Genomic DNA, 24,099 nt, shown 5'->3' with positions numbered 1-24,099 from the left:
GTACATTATTGTCCTTTCCCCTTGAGATGGTGCGGTTTCACCAGCCTAGTGCCAAAGCAATCACCCTTGTACCATGCTGCAAGGATGCCTACATTTTAGACAGGATTGTTTTTGTGAAGGAAAGGGAAGTGTTCTAATATCTTTCCGCCTCTTCCTTCTTTTCACCCTGTCTTCCTTTCTGGTTCAGCCTGGGAACACTTAGAATGTTCATTCATGCCTTAGAATGTGCTGTGACTGATGTGTGACAGTTGACTCCTGGCTGAGCTGAGGGATACAGCTCCTGGTGGGGCCTTCATACCATCTACATCTTGGCCTACCTTCTACCATGTACTACATACTTACCACCTATGTACCTCAATTTGAATAAATATAATTCATGGAATAATTACCTGGACTCCTGAGTGGTTTGAAAAAACAGCGTGCGCCATGCTCAGCATGCGCTCATAGCTCTTCGTTGAGCCTCCGATGATTTTCTGTGACGCCTGACATTCTTTGCAGCAATGCCTGGTGCACGCACTTGCCGATAGCCACTCCGCATTACGTCACCTAGCGTGCCGCCATCTTACGCCTGGACTGTCCAGGATGCAGCGTCACTCTCATTCCAACATGCTACCTTCATACGTCTGTTTCCACTTATGTTTTCTTCCTGCTCCTACAATTTACCATTCCGATATGTCATACGTTTATTTATTATCCTTACATTCAAGACTTGTAAAGGGAACCAGAAAATATTGGTGATTTTACAAGACTTTGCTTATTTTGAAAATCGGAACTATGTGGTTACTTGGTGCTATTTACTGGAGGTTAGTGGGACTTTTATTTTTCTGCATTTGCCTTCTGAAGTTATGTTCTGCACTTTGTGGGATCTTAATGAAACAACGCCTTTATTGAGTGATATAATGGAGCTCAGCACTGATTTTTTTTGATCCTTCCTATATCCAGATTACCACAGTGACAACTTTTCTTATTTTCTTTTCTTATTTTTTGGGACAGTATTGCTTTCGGGTGAGAAATCGCTCACCAGAGTTTACAGACTACGGTGTCTACTTAAGTTATTTTACCTTATTATTTTCTTGTGATAATTCTTTGTTCTTGAGTTCTATTGTGTGAATTCTTCACTCTTTTTGGGTTAATGTTTTCATATTCTTCATATTTAAGAGTGCCATTCCGAAGGTGAGATTATTAATGTCTTTGCCTATTGTCTTCAAACATATTTGTTATTATTATTGGTACACACCTAGTGTGTTTTTACTCGTATGAAAAGTTTTTCTTCAAGTGATATTTATATAATTTTATGTTAATGTATTAGTTATTACATTGCAGTTCTGATTGTTCTCTTATTGGAGTTTATTCTTAAGTGGGAGGTGATTTACTTGTTTTCTGTTCTTGTACCTCCTTTTCATATATTTACGTACCCCACTTTTATTTTTCTATTTTCTGTATTCTTGGGGTTTACTTACTTTAATTCATATACGTACCACACTTTTATTCTTCTATTTTTCTGTATTCTTGGGGTTTACTTACTTTAATTCATATGTGCGTTCTTTCTTTGTGTATTTATAAATTTCGTTACTAGGCCTAGTTTTTGATATTCTGATATCCTGGTTGTAGAAGCAGTCATACATTCTTGATATGTTTTCTCAAATTTATTCGTTACATTAACATGATATTCCCCTGTGGTGTAGGCGTTCTTTCAGCTTTTCGCTTTACTTTCCACATTGCCTACATTCTACATTTCACATACCTTCATTCTTTCTCGTTTTGTGTTATGGCTACTTTGATTTGCAGCGCTGGTTCGCTGTTTTCGTCATTTCACTTTACGTTGTCTTTGCCTTGTCGTCAGGCTTTCAAGTTGGTATGTGTTTTGTTACTTCTGTTTTCGGCACACCTTCTTTGGATTTTACTGTTCCCTTTTGAGAAAGGGGGATGGTGTTCGTGCCTTTGTTTGCTGTTGTATTTTCCTTTTGAAATGTTGTTACATCTGGGCATTTCTTTATTCTACGTAATTTTAGTGTTACCTGCAATTTCCTTTTTTAAATGTTTTTCCATCTTTGCATTTCTTCATTTTACGTAATTTTAGTGTTACTTGTAAAGTTGTCTTATCTTATACCTTGATCTTCTTTTCTTTCTATTTGTAAGGAAAGAGGATATGTTATAAGGTTTTTCTTCTTCTTTCTTTCCACCCTGTCTTCCTTTCTGGTTCAGCCTGGGAACACTTAGAATGTTCATTCATGTCTTAGAATGTGCTGTGACTGAAGTGTGACAGTTGACTCCTGGCTGAGCTGAGGGATACAGCTCCTGGTGGGGCCTTCATACCATCTACATCTTGGCCTACCTTCTACCCTGTACTACCTACCTACCACCTATGTACCTCAATCTGAGTAAATATACTTCATGGAATAATTACCTGGACTCCTGAGAGATATTTACTTTGCAACAGGAAGTAGAGGAGCACTTGCTCTAATTTGCAAAGTCACCACACGCTGAAACATCAGCCAAGCTGCTTGCTGATCTCTCTGAATAGAGGGATGTCCAATTTGTGACCACGATGGGGACCTCCATACTTTCTCTTCAAGTAATAGGGTTGGATCATACGATGAAGGATTTCTGGCAGAACACATACATACATCCTAGACATTTAGGTAAGGAGATGCATAGTAGGAGTACACTATATATACCTACATATATATATTGTTAAGTGAGAGGTTTGCATCGTGCATGTACCACGTTGCTTGATGCAAACATGTTGCAAAGGCCTCATAAGTTTGCCCCCCAGTCATATCTTGCCTTGCTAGATAATCAGGAACCCATCAATGATGGCTTGCTCAGCGGCAATGAGACAAAATCCTGCCTGCAGCCAATGCTTACCATCAGTTATCAATCTATGGCGCATTTTGGTGGAGGTGCCTCATTGCTTGCAGGTTGGCCGGCCCTCTCCGATATAAAACCTTCAAAAAGGAAATAAAGAGTAGGTTAGTACACACATGTGCGATCCTTCCAAGAAACCCAAAGACCCAGGATAGCCCTTTATACTGACATGCCATTGTTTTCCTGACGATATTTGCTAAATGCTTCAACTATATACGTGCACAAGGAAATCGGACGCTGCTTGCTTGCAACTGGAGTAAATGATAAACCCTCAAAGAAAACCTGATGATGTAAACATTCTTAAACAAGGCTACCTCCTACCCCTGGGGAAAGAAAGCACAGGTGGATCAATCAAATATTTACTAATTAGTTACAAAGTAGGAAACTTGTGTTTAACTCACTGAAATGTAGGTACATTACGTGTCACGTAATTTTCTACTGGAGCAGGTAAAACTAAGGAAAGAGAAAATGAGAATTCAAAGTTCTGGTCTCTGCCATGATTGAGTGCTAACATCAGTCTGCCCTGAGTGAGGACTGACATTAATCAAGAGGTCCTGATAATTGTCCCTTTTTCCATTATTATAGGCAGGGAGCAAGAAAAGCTAATAGTCTAAGAGAGTAGATCCAAGAAAACAGAAAGAGACCACTAAGATCAAGGATCGGGGAACTAAACAGTTAAGTCTTAACTTGCCATTGCATGGTTCGATGTAATAATCTACATTCATCTTTTTATGTTAAGGTTTAAACACACAGTGAGTGAGGAGAAACCACATAGTCGGAGATGTCAAGCACACCACCTGAAAGAAACCGAAGATTCACTGTTTATCCCATTCTCCTTTTCCATTGGTTCATCCATTGTTCTTCCTGTTGACATCAGTGGGCAGAGCCGGATCTTGGGGAGAGAGGTCAAACACTCTATGGAACATATCACTTCTGATGGACATCAAACAGAGCCTTATCTGATTTCACTCTTCGAAACCTTTTACCAACAATCTGTTTGTCAAAAGGATGTCAGTCAATGCACTGAATACCTGTCCTGTTAAGGGCAGTCTCTCTGATGTAGATTATTTCAGTTTAAAACCACCTAGAAATCTGTGGTGGTATTGAACAGAAATCAGTGCAAATGGCCCCCACAGGATGGGAGAAAACTCCCCGAGTGCCAGGGTTTTCCCCTCTTCTGAAGATAATTAGGAGGGTATCAAAATAATACAGAGCATTTTTTTGTAGGTTTTGGTCGCACTTGCACCATGCAAGGGAGTGCAAGGGAGGCACATAACCTGAATTGGATTTTTCAAGCCATGCAAAGGCCACCTTGCAAGGCCCTGAGTGGCTTGATAAATCCAGAGTAGTGCAACACAGTCAAATTGCTGCGTCGTGACACTCTGCCCAGGGAAGGCATTCCATGGGTTGCCAGGAAAATAATTATTTTATTTATTCTGGTTTTGCAAATATCTCCTGGAGTGTCCTTTTGAGGATGCACAACCCCCACCTGCCTAGGTGGTATGTTTCCTCATTGATCCGTGCTACAAAAAAGGAGGTTATTTAGAGGAAACCTTTGTTTTGTCCTAGTCCCAACAGGGCGGTGGCGAATAGGTGGTGATAGTGGGTAGGGGGTGTATTGAGAAAATTAAAATGGCTTGTGGATAGCCAGTATGCCTAGACAAGAAGAAGAAAAGATGTTGACCAAGCAGCCCCTATTCTTGAGGGGCTCACTTGGTATTTTGCCACCCGCCTAGCATGGAGCATGACCCGATGATGAAGCGTGGGTCCACGTCTAACATCCATTCTCAGGCTCACAGAAGAATTGTGCCCCACAAGGCTGGAGCCTTGCTAGGAGATGCAAGCTGCTGCAGGCCATGGAAACACGGCTAATCTAGCTTCCCTTTTTATCATGCAGTGATGTTCAAGAGATTCTGCTCTCAACTCATAAACCAAGCCAGCCTTACACTTACTTTCAGCAAGAAGATATGGATCATGGTTTCCCCTTTGGAAGGATTGGGTTGTTTCTTTGAGCCTAATAAGAATTCCAAAAAGGGATTTTACAATCTTTTTACAGTTTTACTATTTTCCAATGACTTACCTTGAACAACTGGTTTCTATGTTTCTTTATGTGAATAGATCGCAAATATTATTCATCATTATTGTCTAATAAACCTTATAATTACTTTTGTGTATTTTCCTTAATACATTTTTATATTTTTCAGCTTTTGTTGCAGAGATTGTCATTGCTGGTCAATCCAAGTTAAGAAAGGAGTCCATTGATTGTTGACATTTAGACTTAGAACCTATTTTGAGTGTGGTACGTCTGTGCAGAGAGCTTACCAGAGATTGCAAGCATTACAGAGAAGATGGTTGTAGTAGATCCACACACACAAGAGGAAGTGTGAGAGAAGCATGCATTCTTTATTTGCAGCCTGGCAGATCTTGACAGTGCGTCCTCTTCAGTTCTCCCTCAGCAACTCTTTACCATCTTCGCCGCACATTCTAGAATAGACCCCAGATTCAAGGAGGGACTACGGTAGCTGTAATGTCTGCAGTCTAGTCTCGCATCACACGCATCCCTACATCCGCAGGCCAGGCGTGGCCTGCGGGGAAGTAATAAATGGAGGTCGGCCACTCGGGGCACATCACTTCCGACTAGGGGGTCCATTAGGATGGCGGGCGGATTGCCCCCGCCAGGCTGGCGATAGCCACCGCCAGCCTGGCGGGGGCAATCCGCCCGCCATCCTTCCCTGTATTCCCCCCGCCATATTAGAATGGCGGGGAGAACCACGGCAGAGCAAAACACCGCCCGCCACTTTTCCGCCCCGGTCGCATTGCGGCCGGGGCGGAAAATGATTATTATGGTGGCGGTGTCTATGAGACACCGCCAGCCATATTACATTGGCAAGTGTGCAATGCCTTTCCGCGGCGGCAATGCCGCCACGGAAAGGCAGGCGGTGTTCACTCTGGGGGCCCTCTGTGGGCCCCCAGAGTGAAGGCCCAAGGGGGTGGCACACGGGGGGTACCTGTGGTACCCCCTTGCATCTGCATAATTAAAGCGGCAGGCACTGCACGGTGCCTGCCGCTTTGATTATGTAAATGATGCAAAGCATTTATGGTATTGTGGCGGGCGGAGCAGAGAGCTCCGGCCGCCACAATACTATAAATACAGGATGTGCCCGCCACTGTGTCGGGCACATCCTAATGGTGCATGCGGGACCCCCGCCCTTAGGGCGGGCGGTCCCGATTTCCGATAGGATGGCGGGCAAAGCCCGCCCGCTATCCTAATGTGCCCCTAGGTATCTGGTGTCGGCTTTGTAATTGTGCCCGCTGCGCAAGCCTGCTCGCGAGTAGCCCAGCGACCCTGGTCAAGGGCCGACCGAGGCCCAACGAGTTCAGACATCATTTGGCAATGAGCGGAGGGGGCCCAACCCTCGCCCGTGCACCAGACAGCCCTGGTGTGCACCTGCCTGCCATACGCGGCTGCACCGCATGGAAGACTCTGCCGTTCTCCCGCCTGTCACCGCTCTGGGCCCGCGGTATTCTGCACAGCCCCTGCGGCGCTGTGCATACGGCCACTGGAGACGCCGGGAAGCTACCTTCAGGAGGCGCTCGGAAAGAGGCGCCTGTGGGCCCGTAATTTCGGCCGAGGCTTCCTTCTATGCCTCGCGAATAACAGGGGAAAGGAGAGCTGCCACACCCATTCTACCAAGGCCCTACTACTGGGAGGCCTGGGTGCCCTCCGTCTGCTGCAGCACTGTGGAGAAGCACCAGGGGATGCACACCCCTTCTTGCTACCCCAATCCATGCTAGTGAATGACCATTGGTCGTCTGGGACTGCCTAGAGAAAAAGAAAAAAAGCAAGCGCTGGAAATTCAAGGATAGTTAAGGTGGCCCTGGGAGAAGACGGAGACAGGCATGGCGCTAAGGAGAAGAGGCCCTGCTGGAACACACAGTAAGGAGAAGGGAAGGGAGGAGAAGACCCTTCTGTGGCGGGGTCGCCCTAGGGCAAGAACAAGCGCCGCCACAACGCCATGAACGACACAAGTTCAGTCCCGCCAGTCCTACCACACCCCAGTCAAGCAACATGGGAGACAACGCGCCGCTGTCGCACCGATCCGCATTCCATTCCTGCACGGGGCGTCAGGAATCCTACCCCCTTTCAGAGAACTGGAAGACCCAGCAACTGCCTCCCCCAGGTGGAAGATATGGATAGGACACCTAGACAACTACTTAGTCGCCACCTGGGAAACGGACAAGGCAGTTTAAAGGTCCCTGCTACTCCACTATGCCGGAGGCGAAATATTCAAATTGTTCAAGCAGCTACCCAACACGGGGGCAGCAGATGACTACGACCCCGCGGTAACGGCGCTCAACAGCCATTTTGACCCGCAGCTGAACCCGGATTTCGAGGTTTTCAAGCTAGGACAAGCACGCCAGAGGGAAGTAGAGTCCATGGACCTGTTCTATGCCCGCATCAGGGAACTAACCAGCACATGCACGGACGAAGATCAACCGAAAGCGATCAGGAGGCAACTTATTCAAGGATGCCGCAACAAGACGCTACGTGGCCTCATACTGCGAAAGCCGGGAATCACGCTAGAAGACATCCTGATACTAGCCAGGTTGCACGACCTGTCAGCAGCGAGAGCACAGCGATGGATCAGGCACTAACCAAGTGCCAAGGAAAGGTAGACACCATCATGACAGAGCGGGCAGACGCGGTAAGGACGAAACCAAGAGGAGACCAATCCAGAGGATCATGAGGAGATGCACCCAGAACAAAATGTGGGTACTGTGGACACGAGCCCATGCCGCCAAAGACTGTCCTGCTCAAGGAAAAACTTGTACCAACTGTGGCATTCCCAACCATTTTGTGTCAGTCTGTCGACAGCGCAACAACACCCGGAACTTTTGAGGGTAGAGACCCCCAACGAGAGCGATCCGACAGCTGTCTGTAGCGGACAACGCACCACCTGACCACAACCCAAAGACGCCAGTGAGACATCTACCAACCGTGGGAGATTCGTCCAACGAAGATGACGAGGAAGCCTACATAGTGTCGTTTGCAAAGGAACTAAAACAACGACGCAGGCCTCAACCCACCTGCGTAATTCAAGTGGCAGGGACTAATGTGAAAGCGGTTATCAACACAGGAGCCACAGTCAACGTCATGGGGTTACAACAATACCGAAGCTTGCGTCCTCGCCCTCCTGTAGTTCCATCCAAGACCCGGATATACACGTATGGAGCCAACACTCCCCTGCCGTTAAAAGGGAAAATGGTAGTACCCATTAAAGCTGACGACCTCGAGGTGATGGCCACGATCCATGTCATCGACAGAGAAGCAGACACCCTCCTGAGCAGTCATACCGCCGAAGACCTGAAGTTGATCGCGTTCGCCAGGAGAATCCGGACACACCAGGTGGAAGAACTCCTGGAGCAATTCCCTGAGCTGTACAAAGGCCTCAGGTGCATCAAGTGTGAGCCCATCAAGTTGCACATTGACAGGTCAGTTGCCCCGGTCACCCTGCGGCATCGGCGGATCCCTTTCCATCTGCGACCACTCGTGGAGCAAGAGTTGGAAAAGATAGAAGAGCACGGGGTCATCGAGAAAGTATCCGGGCCAACTCCGTGGGTGTCCCAGATGGTCATCGTGGAAAAACCCAAACAACCGGGAGCCATCCGTCTATGCAAAGATAAGCGCCTTCCTAACAAAGCGATAAAGAGGGAGCAACACATAACACCCACAATGGATGACATCATCGCAGACGTCAACGGGTCGAAGTGGTTCTAGAAGATTGACCTGAACGCAGGGTATCACCAACTGCCCCTGGCGGAAGAGAGCCGGTTCATCACGACCTTCAGCACTCACCTAGGGCTCAGGAGGTACAAATGGTTACATTTTGGAATATCCTCAGCGGTGGAATTGTTCCAGAACACCATAAGGGAACTGCTATCTGGGTTACCCGGAGTGCTAAACGTGAGTGACGATATCCTCATCCACTCTGCAACAGCTGCCGTGCATCCTAAACACCTCCGCGAAATCCTAAGACACCTTAGCGCCCACAGAGCGACCCTCCACAAAGAAAAATGCCAGTTCTTCCAACCCTCTCTTGATTTCTTCGGCTACGTGTTCAACCAAGAAGGCATCCAGGTAGACCCGAGGAAATCACAAGCAATCAGTAACACCCCCGCTCCGGCCACACCGACGGAAGTGAGGAGCTTCCTGGGGATGGCCACCTACTGCGTGCGTTTCATTCCAGGCCTCGCCACCCGAAGTGAACCACTCCAAGCCCTCACAAAGGCGGACGCAGCCTGGCACTGGGGCGTAAAGGAGGAAGAGGCATTCCAAGGGATCAAAGACGCTCTCCTAGGTGAGGCCACGCTGGCATACTTCGACTCTGCCAAGCAGACAGAAGTGTTAGTGGACGCAAGGCCCGTCGGCCTCGGGGCAGTTCTGGCTCAGGAGTGTGAACCAGGTCAGTGTGCCGCCCTGGCGTTCACTAGCAAGGCCCTCACCCCGACAGAGGCCAAATATGCTGCCAGATATGCTCAGATTGAGCGCGAGGCACTCGCCATTAAGTGGGCCTGCAAACTTTTCCACCTATACCTTCAAGGACACCCGTTCACCATGGTAACCGACTATCAAACGCTGGTCCCCCTGTTCAAAGGAACCGCGCCTCATCTGCCGCAACAAATTGAACCCTTGAAATAGTCCAACTACAACCCTACCAGATGGAGGTCGTTTACCGCCCGGGATCTAAGAACCCTGCCGACTTCCTCTCAAGACACCCCACTCAGACTGAAACACCCGAGGAAGATGAAGACAGCGAAGAGTTCACTCACTGGGTAGCCCTCACGTCGTGCCCTTAGAGTATGTCGCTGGACGAGGTGAAAGAAGCAGCCGTCACCGACGCAGTGTACACCAAAATGCTGGGAGCGATACAGGAAGGCTCCTGGACCGATTATCTTTGCCAAGCCAACTCGTGGACTCCAGAGGACTGGGAACTCCTCATGAAGATGTGGCGAGTCCGCCATGAGCTGAGCGCCACCGGAGATGGCGTCCCGATGAGAGGAACCCGGCTAGTCATCCCTCAGAGCCTCAAGCACCGGGCCGTCCAGCTAGCCCACGGAGGGCATCAGGGTATCACCAAGATGAAGTCGCGAATGAGGGAACAGGTGTGGTTCCCAGAGCTCGAAGATATGGTGGAGGAATATGTCAGGTGGTGCGTGTCATGCCAGCTAACGTGCGACCCGGAGAAGCCCTTCCCGGTCATCACATAAGAAGCTTGCACGGTACCGTGGTCCAAAATAAGCATGGATTTCGGAAGTTTCTCAGGAGGACGACACACACTGGTCATCGTAGATGCCTACTCGAAGTACCCTGTGGTCGAGCCGGTTGTGTCGACGGCGTTCAGTCATGTAGGACCCATCCTGGAAAAGGTCTTCGCGATGTTCGGTTTTCCCCAGGAGGTTTGCAGCGACAACGGTCCTCCGTTTCAAGGTGCTGAATTTGCCACATTCCTCCAACAACGCGAAATAGCGCATCGCCGCATCACTCCCCAGTGGCCACAAGCAAATGGCGATGTGGAACGCTTTATGTGCACCCTAAGCAAAATGTTTCGCATATCCGTGGTGGAACAGGCAGACCCCGAACACAGGCTCCTTGAATTCCTGAGAGAATACCAAAGCACCCCTCACTGCAAGACTCAGCGGAGCTCCTGGGCCCTCATGCTCCAAGGACCCCGGCGAGACCTCCTACCAACCTCCCCAGGATGGTCGTCACCTCCCCTGATGTGGATGAGAAACAAGAGCAAAGAAGGCGACAAAACCAGGAAGCAAGTATTCGTCGCCGAGCCAGCCCCAGAAGGCTCAGACAGGGGGCGACGGTCATTCTGCGAAGCCGACGTCAAGGAGGAAAGTTCCAGACGTGCTATGAACCTGGCGCCTGGACGTCACGGCAAATCATGGCACAATGGTAATGGCTCACAAGGGAACGGAGGAAGTATCCCAGAACGTATCATGGTTCAAAGAGGTCCCGCCAGAACATCGCAGGTAGACCTCGAGTGACCACCCAAACCCCCGAGCCACAGCAGTGGCCGAAGACGATGCCGGGGAGCCAGCAAGTAGCCAGCCCGGTGAGGCCCCAGAAGTTATTTCCTCTCCTCCCCGTGAGGTGGGCTCCAGAATCCCCGGTCAGGACAGCAGAGGCGGGCGCACTGGTTCCCAACGGTACAGCCTGCGGCCCAATCCACCGCCGAGCCGGAGGCTGAGAGACTATGTTTGTTCGTAAGATATGAGGTACCTGTGTATCCGTGGACATTTGTGAATAAACAAGGACAATCAAAGGACAAAGTTGGATAGGGATGTAATGTCTGCAGTCTAGTCGCGCATCACTCGCATCCCAGGCCTGGCCTGCGGTTCTACAGGTGGCATGTTACCATACTACAAAAACACCAGGGGCCGCATTTCACATGCGGCGCACTTTACTTCATTGCACCTGGGTGCACCTTTACAAAGGTGCACTCCGTGCAATGAAGGAAAGTGCGCTGCATTATGGCAACCATGACCTTGTGCTGCCCTGGGGGCCGCGCATTCACATTGAATACGCAGCAGCTGCTTTGAAGCCACTATGCGTTTCACTGTGCAGGCAGCAACCCGCCTCCACTTTTAAAGGAGAACAGAAATATCCTTGCAGGCGGGTGCAGTCAGAGACATTTCCCAAATTTAAAAATTGACTAGTGAGTCAGCCTTACAAATAGTACTGTAACTAGCATTATTTAGCATTTATTTAACTGATGACTGCACACTGATACTTTTAAACGGGACTAGGGATCCCCTTGCTATGTTTAAAACATGCTAGTTGCAGTGCTATTTATTTATAAGGCTGACTCAAGAGTTATTTTTTAAATTCGCTGAATGAATCACAGAAAACTAACTACCTAATAAGCACCTGTCTTTCTCAAGATTATGCAAGGTCTCATTACCAGCTTTCCAAGATGGCATAAAGGAATCCTGGCTAATATTCAGTTTACCTGCTTCATATCTTTACCCAAAGCACACCCCTTCTGGTCACTTCACCATCAAAGTGAAGCTCATACATTCCATGTACTCTTGTCCTACCTTTCGCTTGGAGGCAGACTCCTGGTTGCCGTTGCTTGTGATACACTCAAAGGCATCCACCAAGACGTGGTCCACTTTGACATCCAGATGCTAATGAGAAGGCAGGATGCACCTTCTGAGATCATAAGGAGGGTGGCAAATTACTCCTGTCAAGGGGTACCAGTACTAATGACAGTGACCACTGTCAATCCTATGTCTGTGTAGGTCTTTGTCAGTGACATTCTGCTTTAGACACAGGGCTGTCACACATGATGATATTGAACTTCAAGATTTCTACTGTACAAGGTCAACCTTAGATCTGAGGCCTATTCACACCTTTTAGGTTAGAGGAAGGTGGGAGGGAAACTAATTACTAGTGTACAGGAAAAATAGAAAAAAATACAGAAAAATGTAAATGGTTAATGCCCATTTCTGCATGATACATTCTTTTAGATTTTACTTACACCTCTTGGATATTTTGACAGGGAGATATATTTATCATAGATTTCAAGGAGAACTCATCGAATTGTGTTTATATTCCCAAAAGTCAGACACCCATTTTAAATATAGATGTAAACCTAATGAAGTAGTTTCAAATCTTTGCTAAATAGATAATTGGCAAAGATTCAGAATGATGGAAACAGCAATTGTGTGCATGCAGTCAGTGGCGGCTGGTGACATTTGAAAGTGGTGCGGCGTCCAAATATTACCGTACTGCACCTGAACAACCTACAGGGGTTCTGGGGGGTACTCCCCCCGTGAAAATTTAGTGGATAAATGGTGCACTTTTAAGCAATTTCGGAGGAAGGTTAATAAAGCAATGCGATTTAATTATTTATCATTTAAGACATTGTGTGACATGTCAAAAGGAATGATTTTGGGAACTTTGCATGACAAGGCTAATGTGAATTACCAGAAATACACACAATTATGTCAACGTAGCAAAAAAGGCCTACTTTTCACTATGTGTGTGTTTAGCAGTCATAGTGAATTCACATTAAATCATCTCTGAAGTGAAACTTAAAGCATTAAACAGGAGACAGGAGAGGGGCATTAGGGGAAGGCCAGAAGTAATACAATATTTCCTCGTTCCAAGCATGGGGAACTTGAGGTCTCATGAGAAGAAAGTACTGAGCGAATATTAAGGCCCTGGTAGGCACTCAGCTGCAGAGTTTTTCCAGGAATAACCTGGGTCAAGTCCTAGCTAGGCTTCCTGAGCCAAGCACAGTTCTAGTTGGACCTTCCATTCCTGGCACCCTAGTACCCCTTCTTGGAAGAGTGCACTTTTGAAGAGAAGAACGTGTTTACGTACTTCACCGTCTTTAATTTTCCAACTCCTAAATATACAGTTTCTGTAAATATTACAATGCAAAAGCAAGCCAGTTTTAAAAACAACATACCCAACCAAATTTCCAGAAATTGTCAACTTTCAAATATTACACTGAATTTCACCCATCTTAATATCCGTGTCATATTTTATAACAATGAAAAAGAAAAATTCCACATTCAAAGATCATTTATTTTACAGCGTTAACTTGGTACAAAGACATTGCAGCCTGGTCCATGGTGCCTTGCTCACCTCAGGCAAATTCACAGAGTGAACTCAAGGCAGATTCACTCTCTCTACACAGAAGTCCAAAGCCCAAGAAACAGCACACAAGAGTTTCAAATGTTAACTTTGCTATTCACACATTTAGAAACGCGAATGTTAAATGTCTCAACAAGTCTGACAGGATGTACAAGAGCTGGGAATCGAACCCAGGTTACCAGGGTTTCAAGGCAGCAGCTCCTTCTCTAGACCAAATCACCTGTAAATTAATGTCTCATTTATTACTGTTTACATCTGTGTTTAATTACTGTAGGAGGTGGGTGGGGATTGAAGATATTTACCATTCACGTTTAGCAAAATCCTGAAGTGCACTGAAGCCTGAACTTTAAATGCGGCTTTTCAGGCACATATACCATTTTTATTTCTCACTTACTTTGGAGCACCTGCTTTGTTACATGTGAATGTACAAATTACCATGTTGTTTCATTGAATAAATCAGAATATATTTGAATTTGATACATTGTAAGGATTTGATTTTGCAACGATATTTCATTTTGTTAATTGAATGGTATACCACTTTGACCTTTTTTCTTGTACTGTAATTTACCCGGGTCCAGTGGCTTATCGGGTTACCCCATTGTAATTAACTCTATAAGAGAATGTAGTCTTTCCTGCAAGGGCATTTCTGTGGATTTAGATTCCACTTTGTCTGAGAGCGAAACTCTCTCATATACTGAGGATTACATCAACAAGCTGATACAAGGGCAGTCTAGCACTAGTTTTTTTTTAATCATCGAAAACCCCCAATATTGATTTCACACTAAATGATAAAATCAACAAGTTAGAGAGACTTGACATGCAGACACACCTGCATGGACATCTCCTCAACAAATATTTGCAGGTAAATATTATCCTTATAGCGCTACAGGTAAGAACAAACTGGCCATATTTGTGAACGTTCCAAGAATCGATGGAGGGTTTCAGTTACGCGGCCATTAATTGCTCATGCCACTGGATGGTGTTGGGAATCGAGACCGCCCAGGAACAAGTTGAAAAGCTCCAGAAGGAGATCAACAAACTCAAAAAAGAAATCGCTGAGATTAATGCATTAACAAATGCCAAAGAAGCATTAGAACACCTAGACAAGACAATCAAGAACTTTGACACAAACACTCAAGCTAAGAAGTTGGATAAATTATCCAAGGATATTCGCTTTTACGATAAAAAGCGTACCTATCCCTACCTCCAAGAGGAATTCTATAAGCAGGACATGCAAGGGAGGTTCTCAAACCGAATAAGAGAGGGATACAGAAATTACAGGCGCTTTACCACCTTTTCAGAATCATCTGGCTCCAACAGTGTGGGGAGCAAGAGTGAGCAACCAGGCACCAGCTCAGGTTACAAACACCAAGAGAATTGGTACCAGCCACCACAGGGTCTGCTTTTTTAGAGGACGGTCAACGGAGACCGCCCAGAGGGAGGGGTTACAATTGGAGTCGTGCCCTCAACGTGGTCAATAACAACAAAGGACCCAGAATTGGGAAGGAGACCACGCGGCCAGAATCAGAGACAGGTACGGTTTCCACCAGAGATCCATTGGGAGATCCAAACCAGATGACAGGTTTACTGATGGTGAAGAGTCCAATTATCAACCTATCATCTTATGTGAACTCGCAGAGGATGAAGAAAGGGTGCTAAGCAAAAGAATATAATTTGTACCTACTAATTGTCCAACCCAGTTCAACTTAAAAATAGAACTGCATCATTTCTTCCGGAAGATACAGCTGAGGTACTATTTCAAACATTCCCAGCCATCTCCAACTCTGTCCTACACTGGTCTCCGAGTGCCCTCTGCTTTTATGCCAACAGCACATATGAATTCGCACAAGATACTGACGTATGAGAGTGTCGTCATGAGAGATGTCTTGAAGGTCTGTTCTACCAAGCAATATGTGAAACACAACATCAATAAAGGGGAACGAGAAGCCCTCAACTCCCTGAAGGAAAACAGATCAATTGTGATCAAGCCAGCGGATAAGGGCAGGGCCATCGTGGTGCAAAGTACCCCTAACTACAAATCTGAGATCTACTCACAACTAAGGGATGGGGTGAGCTACACACACCTAACCACAGACCTGACTAAGGAAATAAGTGAGCTGATCTGGAGAATCAGAGAGAAAGGAAATAATTAAGAATTTCCAACAGACCTGGAGTTCATTTACCTCAATGAAAATCAACCACGGTTGCCTATGATTTATACATTGCCCAAAACCCCTCCGTACGCCCAATAGTGTCAGGCTGTGAATCTGCACATGAACCTCTTTTCAAATTTGTGGATTTCTCCCTCAAGCCTTTGGCTGAAGACACCAAGTTATGCTTAAGGGACAAGATGGAAGCTATTAATTTAGTTGACAAAATGCCCTTTGATCCCTCCCGACAATTACTAGTCACATTGGATATTGTGTCATTGTACACTAATATTCCCCAATGACCGGCAATGGAAGGGATCACTAATGCTTTGGGAAAAAGGCCGCTACCAGCTCTGGTACCCACAAGCTTCATCATCCTACTCCTGGAATTAGCAATGATGAAGAGTTTCATCTTCTTTCTGGGTGAGTTCTTTCTACTAACAAAATGCATTGCCAGGGGCACTAGTTTTGCCCGGATTTAACATTCTTGTACATTGACCACTTTGAGGATTCATATGTTTACCATCCAACCCAACCATACCGTGAACATATCACTATGTGGGAGTGCCACATAGACGATGTCCTGGACCACGGAGTTACTGGATTTCTTTGGTCGGCTGAATGAAAGATCTGATTATATCACCATGATCCCAAAAGCATTGACTTTGTGAACATTACAATCAAGTCTGTGAAAGGTTCGCTCCACACAAGTATCTTCAGGAAACCTACTGAGAGGAACACCTTATTAAGATATAAATGGCACCATCCCAGGTGTCTACGTGACAACCTCCCCTTCGACAGCTCCTCCGCATTCGACGTATCTGTTCACTGAAGGAAGATTTTTTCAGATAATCGGATTGCCTCATGGACCGTTGGTGGAACGAGGATACCGTAAAAGACTTGTGAAACGTGCCAGGAAGAGGTCTTGGTTTAAGCACAGGGAGAGTTTGTTGACACCCAAACAATGCAACACGATCCCTACGAGCAGGCTTATTTGTGTCACCACATACTGCACCCGCAGTAATGACATCAAAAAGGTTATCAACAAACATTGGAAGCTGATTTCAGACGATCTGGAATTGTGTGAGCCACCAATGCATTCCTTCAAAAAGGGCGAGAACATTTGGGCTCATGTGGTCCACTCCTTACTACCAACTTCCTAACAGCCTTCTATTCAAACACAGTGGCACTTACTTGAGGTTGTGGTAAACTTTTAATGTGGGCATTGCAAGGCGTGCAAACTTACTATACAGACCAAGCAATTCACCTACAAAGAACACACTATAGATTTGAAATCACACCCAAATTGTAACACCAACGATGTGATTTATGCAATCACATGTCCCTGTGGACTCATGTACATAGGCAAGACACCCCAGAAAGGGAAGGCATGTATCCTGCAACACTGCAGCAGGATAAGGTATGGTACAGTGGGCGCACTCCTTGTTGAGCATTCAAGGCTCTCAACCAAATGCCTGAGAGCATAGATGGATAGTACTACTTGAAAAAATTACATTGGGCAACAGAGGGGAAGATATAAATGCTATCCTCAATACCCAGGAGTGTAAATGGATGCATTGCATGAAAACTGTAGAGGATGGTCTGAATGAGGTTGATGCGATCAACGCTAAACAGTCTTGCATTATTAGTGACTAACAGGCCTATGCACTTTGTCCAAGGATGAGCATGGATATACTGGTATGATTTAATAGTATATCACTATCATATCGATGTGCTGTCATGACTTAACTGTAAATCTTTATCATATGAAAGCATTTCTAACATTGTCCAGGTATTTTACTTCATGTATCTAGAAATATCTATGGACTTTCTCTTGAAGTTTCAATGGTACTGTCCCCCTCTGTTATCTGTTTTTTTTTAATAACCTTTAATTGTCTGAAACTTAGGAATGGTCGTGTGGTGAGAAGCATCACGGTTAAAGCATCACATCTTGTACTGTTCAATAACATGGCGATTCTGGGTAATATGTTTCCTTCGGCCCTTGTAACTGAATATTTAGAATGGACATGAAACACCAGCTGTAGCATCCGGGCTGTCCCACCAGTGAGTCTGTTTTCTGTCTGGATTTATTCCATCCACAACTATCATTCCAATTAGATCCATCTCCCTCACATCTCAAATTGGGATCCTTCACACTTTTTTCGATCAAATAAAATTTTACAACTATTCTCGCCTCACTGCATTTTCCACTAGTCGAATGGGGAGCCGTCGGCGACCGATGCGTACGGGTTCGGCAATCATCCCTCGCAGGCCGGAGCTTGTCAGCATCCAGTGCCTGCTTGTATGATGCACGCATTGGGCACGTTATAAGTACCTGCGCCCTCTGGGAGCCCCTTGGTCGTGATCAGAGGTGTTCACAGTATGTGGCAAGGTAAGCGATGTGTGCCTGATTCATTAGAAGACGGGCTTAGTTTCTCCCACAGGAAGTATTGGTCCTAATATACATTCTCCGTCTTTCTTACACAGGTTGGATTTAATCCTCGACTGTGACGCATATATGAGGTATGTCACCATCATTTCTTTTTCCCTCCAGTAGGTGCTGTTGGGGTTGTCCATGGATACCAATGTGTCCGACTACATTTTTGTGTACTTACAGGAATTATCCCTCCAGTATGAACTATGAATAATAACGAGCCACCATTTTTCGAATGGGTTAGGTAATGATTGCTACTAGAACCATTTAAATCGGTGAGTAGCAGTTGGAGTTGTTCAGGTAGATACAATCTCTGTTCTCATTGATTAGTGCTTACATAAACTCTAGACATCATTTTGTGCCGGGTTACCACCAGTAGCACTCTGTAGTTCTCCGTGTGCATAGCGCAACAGTATTGGAAGCGAGCGCTTCATTTTAAAAATCCTGTTTTTGTCGCTTTATTATTTTTCTGTTTTATTTCTTAGCCCCTGATTTTAAACACTAGCGCTTACCTGCACTATAATCGTGGGTTTACCGCCGTTTGAGCGGGTCCTTAGTTTTACCTGTCCGCTGAATTCACCCCTTTTTGCAGCCATCTTGGGTGAGGCTGGGACACTCTACGGGCGCCATCTTGGGTAGCGCTTCAGTGTCCCAGGCAGACCCAGCAACCGCTACTTAAGCCAGTTATGGAAACGCGCAGCAGTGACGCGCAGCGGAAGCGCCGTCTCAGCTCCGGAGTCGCGCCAGAGTCCAGCCCGTCTGTGCCCGTCCGGGCCCAGACGGGCCTACGGCCAGGTACCCTGTCCGATATTACTTCGACAAGGACGATTTATTCTCGGGATGACCTTATGGCACTGTGTCCCCCGGATAGCGCCTCATGTAGGTACGCCCACATCGGTTCCAATTCGCGATCAAGCTGCAGGAGGGGGCAGCTTATCGACCTGGAGAAAGGAAAGATGGCCCTGTCGCTTGGTCTGCTAAACTGCAGATCTCTTCCGAGACACGCGTTAGAAATCAACCACCTTATACAAAATATGGACTTAGATATCCTGTTCCTGATGGAAACTTGGACTACGTCCGGTTCTGAGGCAGCGATAGTGCAAGCCCTCCCCCCTGGTTTTCTTATATACCATCTGGATAGACCGGTGGGGCAAGGGGGCGGGATCGCTATTCTATATAGGGACACGCATGTGTGTAGGGCTCAGAATGGCTTAGTGTCGGACTGCGAGAGCTGTCAGTTTTCCTTGCGGATATCTCCCACAGTGTCGGTGGCAGGTATTCTGATCTACCATCCGCCAGGCGGCGTGGGTAATTTTATCAGTTCCCTTATGGAAACAATTACTACCTTGGCGTCCGCTACGACTAATTTCTTAGTCTTGGGTGATTTTAATATTCATTTTAATGACTCAGCTGACCCGGTAGCTTCAGACCTGCAATGTAACCTGAAAGCCTTTGATCTGTTTTTAATTAACTTAGGAGCGACGCATGACAAGGGATACTTACTTGATCCTATTTTTACTAATATTCCCCGTTTGGTGACCAGTCCGGTTTATCCCTTGCCATGGTCAGATCATTTCCTGATCCCGGCAACCTGGCAAACGGACTCATCACCCACGCCCTGCCATCAGACTTACATGATGGATAGAGCCTGGTCCAGGCTATCAATTGAGGACTGGATTTCCAAATTGGACGACACTCGCCCCCCCCCTGAATCCGATCCAATTAAGGGTGATTTCAACCTGGATCAATGGCTGACTTCCTCCCTTGACGCTATTCTTCCTATAAAGAAAGTGCCAAAGAGAGAGAAAAGAGTCCGCTCTGCTCCATGGTACACTTCCGAGTTACGTATCCTTAAGAAGAGATGTAAGAAGTTGGAGAGGATCTGGAGAAAGGATTGGGAAGTGGCCAGTCGTGAGGATTATCGTTCTGCAATGAGGGGCTATAAAACTGCTCTTCGTCGTGCGAAAACTCACTTTTTTGAAGAGCGTATAAGATCGGCCTCTAACTCCTCCAGGGAAACTTTTAGAGTGGTAAAGGAGCTTCTTAAAGTTCCCGAGCCCCTGATAATCCATGATAATCCTGGGGAGAAGTGTAAAGAATTAGCAGACTGTTTTCACATGAAAATAGAGAAGATTTTAAATACCTTGCCCCCACCTCTGCTTTCCTACTCGGAACCCATCAAGGACACAGTAAACCAGCAAAGTGGAATATCCACCCACTTAGATACTTTTGGCCCAGTATCATCGGCTGAAGTCCTTGAAGTACTAGGCGTCATGAAAAGTGGCTCCCCCAGGGACCCGGTTCCCATGAAATTTTTGAAACAGGCAGCCACCGCTATTGCGGCCCCGATCACCAACTTGATGAATACATCCTTTGCCCAGGGCGTGGTACCACCGAGCTGGAAATCAGCAGTGGTAAAGGCGCTTTTAAAGAAGCCAAGCCTGGATCCTTCAGACCTGGCAAATTTTAGACCTATTTCCTTATTGCCGGGTCTTGGTAAAATTGCCGAAAGGTTGGTGAATCGGCAACTGTCTGTTTTTTTGGAAGCGAATTGCCTGCTGCGAGACTCACAAACCGGATTTCGGCCAGGTCAGGGCACCGACACCGCTCTTCTGGCAGTCGTGGAGGAAGCCAGAAGCATTTTGGATTCAGGAGGGTCAGTGGCAGTGATCCTCCTGGACCTTAGTGCGGCTTTCAACACCGTGAACCATCATGTGTTGATTCAGCAGCTGTCCGAGATTGGAGTGTCAGGGGCCGCTTTGAGGTGGCTTAGGTCCTTTCTCAGTGGCCGGACATACCAGGTCTGGGAAGGCAATGATCGGTCAACATCTATCCCCCTCCAGTGTGGTTTGCCACAGGGCTCTTCCCTCAGCCCGACATTGTTTAATGTATATATGGCCCCCCTGGAGGATGTGGTGGCCCATTTGACATTAAAATCGTCAGTTATGCGGATGACACGCAGTTGGTGGTCGCCCTATCCCAACTGATGGAGAACCCCGATCTATTGCACTCCTGTCTGTCCGTAGTCCACACCTGGATGTGTGAGTCAGCTCTTAAGCTTAACGGCTCAAAAACAGAAATTATGTTGTTAGGGAATAAGACCCCCTCTCTTCCATTGACCAGCTGGCCCTGCTGTATGGGTGATCTCCCGAGCCCTAAAAAGGAGATTAAGAGCCTAGGGATTTGGCTGGAGCAGGACCTGTCATTTAGGACACAGGCAAAGAAAACGGCAGGTGTCTGCTTTGGTCTACTCCGGGCAGCTCGCAAAGTCCTGCCTCTCCTTCCTCTGACATCAAGGAAGCTGCTCATTCAGGAGCTTATTACATCGAGACTCGACTATTGCAATGCTATCCTCTTGGGAGCCCCGGAAGCTACGTTCAACATACTCCAGCAGGTCTAAAATGCGGCCGCTAGGGTATTCACGGGCTTTCCTAGGATACAGTCAGCCAAACCTGCCTTAAAGGCGCTGCACTGGCTCCCGGTGCGGGAAAGGGTGAAATTCAAGGCCCTCTGCACAGCCCATAAATTCATTCAGGGGAAGGGCCCTCCTTTACTGAGGAGCTTAGCGGCGCCCTATAAAGCCAACAGAGCGCTACGCTTGGATCGGAAATTTCTCCTCCATACTCCTAGAGTAAAAAGAGCTCGTACTGGGGGGAGGAGATTCTCGGTCAACACAGCGATGCTGTGGAATGCGCTCCCTCTGAAGCTACGCTCTGAGACCTGCACTCTGCGGTTCCGCAAAAGTCTCAGAACTTTCCTGTTTCCTGCTTAATCGCATCTGAACTGGCCAGGGGTTAACTGGTGGGGTCTGGACAAGCACTGGGATGCCCGAGGGTAACTACGCGCTATATAAAATTTTAAATAAATAAATAAATAAATAAATAAATTTTTCACAGAAAATCCTTTTTGCTTCCCTGACTTTGGAGCCTACGGTCCCGCACTTCCTGAAAATGACGGCCTGGTTCCTGCAGCTGATCATGATTGGTAATACATTTATTGTCCACTTATCAACCCCATCCATCACCAGAATAATGAGACTATATTAATTTATTATAGGTGCCTCCTTTTCCCTTCGCCTTTGGTTCTGATGAAGACCCCAAGGTAAAGTCATCAGTCTACCTATATGAATTAGGGGGTCAAAACATCACACAATAGGGATAGGGTTTCTCTGTCTAGAAATTACTATGTCCATATGTAAATATTGCCTTCATGTGGCTGGATAGATTGCTATCAGTCAGCGGGTGTTATGGCTGCAAGGCATTTCGACTGTTCCTCTGAGAGAAGGCTCTAAGAGAGAAGGCTGTATGACGACAGAGGCATATTGAAAATACCCACCACAGGAAACAGTACCAGAGGTGGAGCAAGAGCGTAGCCGGCGGCGAAGGCAGAGGAGGCGAAGAGAAGGTGGCGGACTTGCCGACAGCTTTTCCAGCGTTTCCAGCATTTCCAGCACGTTTCCAGCGCTCCTAGCCGGGGTTAGGAGGTCATGAAGAGGTCGCACCCCCCACGCGTACCGCACATCCAACTGTCTGGCAAAGGAGGTGAGGCCACGCAAAACCAGCATAAGGCGCGGGAGCCGAGACGCAAGCGCGGCTGCCGGTAGAGGAAGCCGCGAAGTAAGAGCCAAGGGAGCTGACCGGGAAGGCAATCCGACTAGGTCTGATTCGCCTGCGGTCCCCCCCTGTGCTCCGCTCGCAGGTCGGACTCTCACAAGCTGACCTGCCGCTGCTGTTTCATTCTGTTTCATCCTGTCTCATAACTCAGCCTCAGAAAGACAGAGAGACAAAAACTACTAACACGATTTATCACGATCTATCACGCCCCATCTGGCACTTACACCTGCAACTTGCAGAATCCACAGAAAACATAGAGAATTACAGAAAACTCATAGGAAAAACACAGTCTTCTTATAATCTGGACAAAACTGATAAAATGTGCTGCCTTAGGTCATAGGTCACAGGAGCCAGGAGTTAGGACTCAGGGGGCTCCAGGAGCCTTACCGCAAGGTTCAACAAGCTCTTCAAGCCACAATCCATCAAAATCCATCACACTTCGCCACTAATCGATAAGGCGAAAAGCGGTTGAAAAGCGGTTGACGCGGCCAAGGAGGACGAACAGCTAACATCCACGAGCTCTCCAGCTTTTCACACTTCCTAACTGCCATCGCAAATAGCTGGCGGTGAGCAGAAATACAGTAATGAGAACAAGAAATTCGACGCTCCTACAGAGCCAAAAGATACCCCGCCCTCATAAGACAGCAAAGCGCCTTAAAGAAAAAATGCTTTTCCCCTTTAGTGGAGGGGCCTCTAACATGGGGCCAGATTATAGAGAAGAAGTAGAGGCGGAGGTAGCAGTGAATTACAATGGAGATACCTTAACAACAACTCCCCAGGTAAACAAGCCCCAACAGCGTCTGCCTATGCCCCCACACGGGTCAACGCCAGCACTAGATAAGGTCTCACCACTAAGTAGTCAGAGAAAAACAATCGCCAATACTGCTAATAATAACAGAGACATACGGGACTTTTTTCGTCACAAAATGCCGAATTGTGCACACCTGTATGCAGAACAAGAGAATGATATAACAAACTCGGATACAGCCGCTAACTCACCAGGAAACAAGATTCTTTTGAGCCCAGCAACCCCGCTATCACCAAAAATAATCATAGCACCGGGTGGCCTACCAGCTCATACAAAACATACATCGACCTTGCCTAATAACAACGCCGGCTTAGCTAGCTCCCATGCAATAGTAACTCAACAAACCTGGGACACCCAAAGGGTTTTTCCAGCCGATGGCGCGATTAAAGCACACCAGGCAACAGGACTGCCCCATAATAAGGGGGTTGGCGAAACTCGTATCTCAGCACTCAGTGCATACGCAGAGCCATTCCAAAACTCTGCAACACCCCACTCAACCCTAGTTAGCCCTGGATTTGACCATAACGGCATTAGATACAATCAACAAGACC

Source organism: Lissotriton helveticus, chromosome 2_1, assembly GCF_964261635.1.
Source record: "Lissotriton helveticus chromosome 2_1, aLisHel1.1, whole genome shotgun sequence".
Taxonomy (NCBI): domain Eukaryota; kingdom Metazoa; phylum Chordata; class Amphibia; order Caudata; family Salamandridae; genus Lissotriton; species Lissotriton helveticus.
Note: the sequence above shows the minus strand (reverse complement) of the source record.